Source organism: Phascolarctos cinereus, unplaced genomic scaffold, assembly GCF_003287225.1.
Source record: "Phascolarctos cinereus isolate Bilbo 61053 unplaced genomic scaffold, phaCin_HiC Scaffold_1;HRSCAF=81, whole genome shotgun sequence".
Lineage (NCBI taxonomy): Eukaryota > Metazoa > Chordata > Mammalia > Diprotodontia > Phascolarctidae > Phascolarctos > Phascolarctos cinereus.
Window position 1 is genome coordinate 70,309,092 of NW_027555514.1, and position 8,290 is coordinate 70,317,381.

General features: G+C 39.4%; 1 pseudogene; it reads left to right on the plus strand.

The window, feature by feature from the left end:
* Positions 1 to 6,099: 6,099 nt before the first annotated feature.
* On the plus strand, positions 6,100 to 8,032 carry LOC110211185 (glutathione S-transferase omega-1 pseudogene; annotated as a pseudogene).
* The last annotated feature ends 258 nt before the right edge of the window (positions 8,033 to 8,290 follow it).

Here is an 8,290-nt window from a genome sequence, read left to right on the forward strand (position 1 = left end):
TAGCCACTGAGCCACCTAGCTGCCCCAAGAGAAGGTATTAACTGGGTGATCAGGAAGGGCCTGGTGTAGAATGCAGTACCACACACTTACTGTATTGTCGAAGAATCCTTTTTCTCCCCAGATTAACACTATCACATGTTTTCCATAACTGTCTGAAGTTCAGCACAACAAAGATCTCTGTAAAACAAAATTTATTTCTGAGCCCAAATCGGTGATTGACAGTATGATAAAAGACCATGTGCTTTTCTCAGAGGGAGCAGATTGATTCTGACCTGCATTTAACATTAGTTTTTTATTGCTCATTGGGAAGTTTAGAATGATTTAAAGGTTACTGTTAAAGCAACATGGTATTTTTAGTCTGTTCTCAGAAGGATATGTCAGAATTGCAATGTGAGGGTGGTAGTGCAGAATTATATCAGTTTATTTTGCAGTCTGATCTGTAGGTTTTTATCATCCCTATTGAACTTCCACTGTGGAAAGTCTTTCCTCTGAGGCATGTTGGTAACTTGTCTGCATTTCATACTCTCTATCTATCTACATATGCATTCATTATCATATAATACTTATGTGTATATTTATACTATGAAATTCATAGTTGCCTGGCAAGGGGCACTGAGGGCAGCTAGTTGGAGCAATAGATAGAACGCCAGGCCTAAAGTCAGGAAGATTCATCTTCCTGAGTTCGAATCCAATCTCAGCCGCTTCATAGCTTTGTGACCCTGGGCAAGTCACTTAACTCTACCTCGGTTTCCTCATCTGCAAAATGAATTGAAGAAGGAAATGGCCAAGCACTTCCAGTATCTTTGCCAAGAAAACCCCAAATGGGGTCAGGAAGAGTGATCACATGACTGAAATGACTGAATGACAAAGAAAAGGGAGCACTGAGAGGTTGTGTGAACTGCCCTCGGACCCATAGCTAGCACTTGTGAACCCAGGTCTTCCTGCCTCCATGGGAAGCCTTCCTTTTTTATTTAAAACATTTATTAACTTGCATTAATTAATGATTATTTAATTAATAACTAATATTACTAATTAATAACTAGCATTATTAATGCTAATTAAAAGCATTTATTAACTGTCTTCTATGTGCTAGACACTTTGCTAAGTACTTTACAAATATTATCTAATTGACCCTCCATACAATCCTGGGAGGTGGCTACTATTATTCATTCCTATTTTACAGGGGGAAACTGAGGCATAATGAGGTAAATTACTTGCCCAGGGTCACAGAGTTAGTAAGCATCTGAGGCCAGATTTGATCTCAAGTCTTCTTAATACCAAATCCAGGGTCTATTCCCTGTACTACCTACTTATCCCAAACCGTTGGGCTATACCACCTCTTGTTAATTCAGAATACAGCTGGATAATCATGGGATCATAGGATTTAGAGCCAGAAGAGGCTGAGCATCTAGTTTAACCGTTTATCCCCCTGGGTAAATATTAAATAATTTCTTTTCTGACAAATTCAACCAACCTCCTAAAAGTGAACATTTTGTGTCTTGAAATTATAAAAGCAAAAGAACATCTCCTCATTAGTATAATGGCCTTTTTTCCATTTCAAGTCAGTGACTCTGAAATTTAATTTCAATTAATTTTAAGCTGCTATCTTAAGTCTATCAGTTTTGTTTATACTGAATATAATTTATATTTCAAAATTTAAGGAGTGTTATGTCTATAAAAAAGTGAGTTCAGGATCAATCACCTGGAGTACAAATTCCAGACCTCATGGTGTTAACAGAAGTCATGGTATCTGAAAATTATTGCCTGAATATCTGGAATTCTTAATAAAAATTACAGAAAGCCTGAGGGTCTTCTGGGCAGCATATGTGGATTTAAAAGGAAAGAAATATTTCATCTCCTAGTAATTTCCAATTACTGAGAGGTAACTCCTTAAAAAGTCCCAGAAGGATTAGTGAATTGGCTTCAGATCTTGCTTTTCTTTTCTCTTATCATCTATGCTTTGTTTTGTTTTTGTTTTTGTAGCCATTGTTGATTGATTAAGGAAATAGCTCCATTTTTTCCTCTTTGAGTTCTTTTGTGAATCATCCTTTTTATTTCCTACCTCTTTGGCAGTGAATGGCTTGTCCAAACAAAGTCCCATGCTCTAAAGCACCACGTTCTTTCCACTGATTTTCAGATGACATAAATGTAAGGGCCTTCTCCATCCAGGTTACCCTTCTCCTCACTCTCTAACTTTTTTAATACCTTTCTTAAATTCTGCTTAGAACTGAACCCAAGACTTTAGGTGAGGTCTGATGAGGACAGAGTGCCATCACTTCCCTATTACTTGCCACCCTGTGCAATCCAAGATTGCACTTGCTTACTTAGCAACAGGGCAGCTAGGTGGCTCCATAGTGCATAGAGTGCCAGGCCTGGAGTCAGGAAGACTCGTCTTCCTGAGTTCAAATCCAGCCACTGCATAGCTGCGTGATCCTGGGGAAGTCAGTTAACTGTCTTTGCCTCGATTTTCTCATCTGTAAAATGAACTGGAGAAGGAAATGGAAAACCACTCTAGGATCTTTGCCAAGAAAATCCCAAATGGGGTCACAAAGCGTTGGACATGACTAAAAATGTCTGACCAACAAGAGAATTGGCAGCCACATCACACTCTCGACTTATATTGAACTGATAGTATACTAAAACTTGTAGACCTTTTTCAGAACAATTGCTATCTAATCTTGAGGACATGTCTGCCCCATCTTATACTCATGAAGTTGATATTTTTTGTATTCAAGTATAAGACTTTTACATTTATTGGTATAAAATTTCATTTAATTCAATTCAGTCCGATGCTCTAGTATATTAAGATCTTTTTGGGTCCTGATTTTCTGATCCATTGAGTTACCTGTCCCTTCCAGTTTTTGTCATTGTTGATGAGACTAGAAATGCCAGCAGATCTGTCCCGTTTCATGTTGATTTGTTATCTTCCCAGTTTCTTCTACAAATGTCCTCAAGATATTACAGCTTTTCTGGATCTCATACCAAATTTTCTGATGACTCATTTTCCCCTCAATTGCCTTTCCATGTTTTGTGAGGCAACAGGCTTATAATAATGATACTACTTTGAAACATTTTAAATACAGAGTGATAATTAATATATTAATCAGGTCTTTTGCTATCTTTCTTTCATTCTGAAGAAATATTGGACTAATCTACAATGATTTCATTCATTTGACAAATATTTGTTAAACACCAGGAGAGAAGGGAACAAGTATTTACTTTATAAATATTCTCATTTGATCCTCACAACAACTCTTTTGAGTTAGATGCAATTATTATCCCCACTTTACAGATGAAGAAACTGAGGCAGATAGCATTTAAGCAACTTGCCCAGGGAAACACAAATAGAGTCAGAGACTGAATTCAAACCCAGGCGCAATGCTCTTATCCCTTGCACCACCTAGCTGCTTTGGGTGGTTGTTTAGTCCATTTTTTCAGTTGTATCTAACATTTCATGACTCCATTTGGGGGTTTTCTTGGCCAAGATACTGGAGCGGTTTACCATTTCCTTCTTAAGCTCATTTTACAAATGAGGTAACTGAGGCAAACAGAGTAAAGTGACTTGCTTAGGGTCACACAGCTAGAAAGTCTCTGAGTCCAGATTTGAATGCGGTTCTTCCTGACTCCAGGTGTAGTGCTTCATTGTTTGCATCACCTGGCTGCTACTTTGTGTCAAACGCTATGTGCTGGGGATACAGAGATTAAAACAAAGCAGTCCCTGCCCTCAAGAAGCTTCCATTGCACTGAAAGGGAAAATATGTATGCAAAAAAGTAGAATACATGTTTGTGTATGTATGCACATATTCATACATGCGTACATACATACACGCATACACGCACACACTAAGTATAATTACCAGGATGTCAGGATACTAGCAACTAGAGGTGTCAGTATCAGCTTTCTGCAGGAAATGTACTTGAATAGAGTTTCACAGCAAACTAGGGGTTGCAAGAGGCAGAAGGAGGGAGGGAGTGCATTCCAGACTTGGGGGAAGCAGTCTGTCTCACTGAGCTGAAGATGCAATGTCACCTGTGAGGGATAGCAAACAGGCCAGTTAGGTAGGACTACAGAACAATGCAATAAGCCTGGCATGGCAGGTTGAAGTCAGGTTGTGAAGAGCTTTAAAAACCAAAAACTCATTTTGTGTCTTAAAATTATAAAAGCAAAAATATGTTTTTCTGTTTTTTTTTTTTTCAAGTTGCAAGAGGGAGCCATTGGGTTTCTTGAGCAGGGGAGTGACAAGATCATGACTGTGGAGTAGGAACATCAAGAGAGTGAACGTGACCCATGGACTGAAGACAGAGGAGACTGAATGCAAAGACACTCCTATGGAGGCGATTGACATAGTCTAGGAGAGAAGAGATAAGGGTCTGAACTAAAGTAATTGCTGTGTAAATGAAAGGGATGGTGCCGTTAGAATATTCTGCAAGTGAGCTTGCATTCTGAATGGGCACAAACTGCTCATTACCTCTGTTTGTCAGGATCACGTTTGCAGGCCGAGGCCATTTCTTTATCCACATCCTCTTTGTGACAACTCTTTTGCTTTGGCCAAATGTCTAAGAAAAAGGAATAATCAATGTCAACGTCCTTTACTTTTAATCATTTAGCATTTTTAAAGCACCGACAGCTTGTTTAAAGAAGTTGCATTAAAAAAACGTTATCTTCGCTTCTGTATCTTTCCTTGTAATTTGCTATTGATTTTTACCCTTGTCCCTCATGAGCCAGAGCTGTGACTTGCCCCAGGCGGCTAGTTCTGAAGGGAAATGATATGAAAGTATACAATGATAATCATTTTTTCCCTATCCGGGAAGATGTACTTCTCTCTGTGTGTCTCTCCATGCCTCTGCCTCTCTATCTCTTGGTCTCTCTGTGAGGTTCAGCGCTCTCAATGGAGAAATCTATTTGCTTCTTTCTTGAAAAGTATTTATTGTGTACAAGCATGAGACTTCTGATGAGCTTTTGACCAACAAGGTTCCCTTAGGGAAAAGCAAGATATGGCTCATGCTAGATGGGTCAAACCGCTGTCTCCACCTTCCTCTTCAACCTCTCCCTCCTCTCAGACTCTGAAGTAGACTGTTCCGAGAAAAACAGCATCATATAAACCTGCTTTCAGCCTGGCCTTCATGAAGGGGATTGACCCTATAGAGCATCCATCCTCTATCCTTGCTCTTACCAACACTAATTACTAATTGCCATCCCATGGGCAAGTAAGTCCAGGAGTCCTGGGAATAGTAGCACTATTCCAATCCCTCCAGCCCATGAAGCCATTATCCAAAGTATCAGTTCTTGTGGAGGTACCACCTGACAACTGCTTCTGTGGGTACTGCAGCCCCTAACTCTACAGCTCCTGAAGACCCTGGAAAAGAAATTCTTTCCACCAAAGTCCTTGGCACTGTCAAAGAATTCAGCATCAGAAGCAGATATGGATTCATCAACATAAATAACACAAAAGGAGATTCATTGCCATCTGCTTTGTTACTGTGACCATGGGGCCTTTCCATCTGACTTGCAAGTGAAATCTCCTATATGTGTCATCTACCCCTGTTGGAATATGAACTCTTTGAAAGCAGGGACTGTCTAGTTTTTATTTTTGTATCCCGATGTGCTTAGCACAGTGCTCTGCACATGGTAAGTGTTAACAATGCCTTTTAATTCCTTCATTTCTTGATTCCAAGCTATTTCTCCCAATATATGTGTTTTTCTTGCCTTGTCTTATGACACCCTTCACATTAAAGCCCGGGTCCATGTGTAGTTAGGTTAGAGGGCTTTGTGAAGTGTCTCATAGAACTGCTTTATTTCTTCATCCTCAAACTCAAGCTGGCCTGCAATTGTTTCCATGGCAGTTTGTTAGCTCTCCCTCAACAGGAGTACTGCAAGGAAAGATGAGGAAGGATCTCATGAAAAGATTTTTCTTATGTCTTTTGCATACACAGTGAAAAGAATCCCATCAACCTCTTTATTCATCTCTGTGGAGGACCTGTGAGTCCTTCTCCATTTATCTGCAACTATTTCTGGTGTCATTTAGATAAAGAATGTTAATATAGCTGTTATGGTAGAGGATCCCAGGTGAAGGCAGACAGCTGTGCAGAGCAGACACTATGCTCACAGCTGTCTGTGAGTGTTTATCACTCCAGGCTGTTCAAGAACATCAGGAAAGTATTGATTTGGCATGACAACACCTTCTAGTCATTAGATAGTGGTGTTTTGTGATACAGCAAGAAGTTTTTGAATTAATGAAATAGACCATGGATGTGTTTGTGACAGGATATGTGTGTGTGTGAGAAAGAGAGAGAGAGAGAGAGAGAGAGAGAGAGAGGAGGAGGAGGAAGAGGGAGATGGATAGAGAGAAAGTATATGGATGGAATGTGGAACAGTTGAGCATATGCAGATCAGGAGTTTCAATAGGAGAGAGGAAAGGCAACCAAGTGTGTCCCTTTTGGAGCTGGTACTTTGTTTAGAGAATGGGTTCTTAACCTTTTTTGAGTGTCATAGAACCCTTTGGCAGCCTTTGGATACCATCTAAGAACAATATTTTTAAATGCATAAAATACATGGGATTACAAAGAAAACCAATTACACTGAAATATAGTTTTAAGACTACATACACACACACACACACACACACACACACACACACACATATGTTCATGGACCCGAGGTTAAAAACCCCTGGTTTAGAAAGAGAGGAGGTGGGCAGACAAATGCAGATTCTCAGAGTCACTTCTGTGTGGGAAGTGTGAGGAGTGGATTCTCGAGTCCAGCAGGCAGAAGCAGGTGACCTCTGCCTGTGTAGCTGGCTGGAGGATAGGTTGGTTTGGGGTTTTGTGCTGATCTTCACAGAGTGCTGTCTCTTCCCATATACTGCTACCAGTCTTCTCTTGGGGTTCCAAACTGGAGTGGCAGGTATGATTCAGTTCCTTTAGGAATACAACAATTTGTTGGTCACTTGACAAAGAATCCTCATTAAAAGCACTGATGCTTTCTGTTTGTAATGTGATTTTTAGTACCCTCTGTCCTCTTTTCTGCCATGTCATCACCAAGGAAGCCCAACAGTACCACACAGGCCTGAAGTTTGTTTAATATTTTGTATGTTTTGTAGGGCATTTTGAATGAAAAGCAACACTTTGTGGAAATCCTTATGGCGATAAGCCTTCCCATACTTAACCCAGATTGTTGCTTGACTAGTAGTAATATAGTATTAAATACAAAAGAATAACACAATATTTCTTTAATATCAATTTTCAAATTTAAGGTTAAAACTAAAAGGAGAGAAATGGTAATCCCACTGAGTACTGAATAGTGTGTGTATGTATTTATGCATATGTAAATTCCAGACCTATGATTTTAGTGGTATAAGCATAAGAATTTCCTCCACCAGAGAAGATCAGTAACCTCTATAATTTATACTCTCAAAGATTGTCTGTGGCACCAAACAGGCTAAATGAAGTGTCCATGGTCACACAAATAATATTTGTCAGAATATGTTCCAGATCAGAAGACCAGCAAAGATGGATTGATCTATAAATCTTCCATCACTTGTGAAAACTTAGATGAAGCTTACTCAGAAGAAGCTGTTTCCAGAAGACCAATATGATAAAGCTTTACAAAAGATGACTTCAGATACAAAAAAACCCCAAATAAACCAAGATCATACTTGACTTTAGAAAGTCAGTCTTCAGATAGTCAATTAAAACAATTCAAAATTGGGAATACTGTAGTACTCAAAAAAAAAAAGACTCCAATAGGAACCAGCAAATTGGAGTAGGTTCTTACACAACAGAAGTCAATTTTGTTTGGTGGGAAGTCTGTATCCATGATTGATTGCCTCAGCTGACCCTGGATTAAATAGTTGGAATCATAGGAGGTAGCTGACTGCCTAGACCACAATCCAACTTTGAAACTGTGGAGAGCCATGAAGAAAGATCTCACAGTAGCAGGTCCCCCCCACTCCAACTCAAAGCAAAGACATATAAAGAATTCATTGATCTTTCTTTTCAGAATAATCCTGATGCTTTTGACTGTGGGCTGTGAGGGGGGATATAGTAGCAGCAGCTATACCTTCACCATATGGTTCACCATTTGTTCTTTCCAGCATATCCTCGCAACATAATTGTGTTAGACTTTGGCTCAGGGCTGGTAAGCCTTATTTTCTAAAAATTTCTCAGTAACAATCTTAAAATTTCCTAAACAAACCAATAAAAAAGACAGGATTTGACCCCTGGTCTTCACAACACAAAGAATGACCTTCATCTCCATTACATATAATATTATGTCCAATAGATAGGTAGG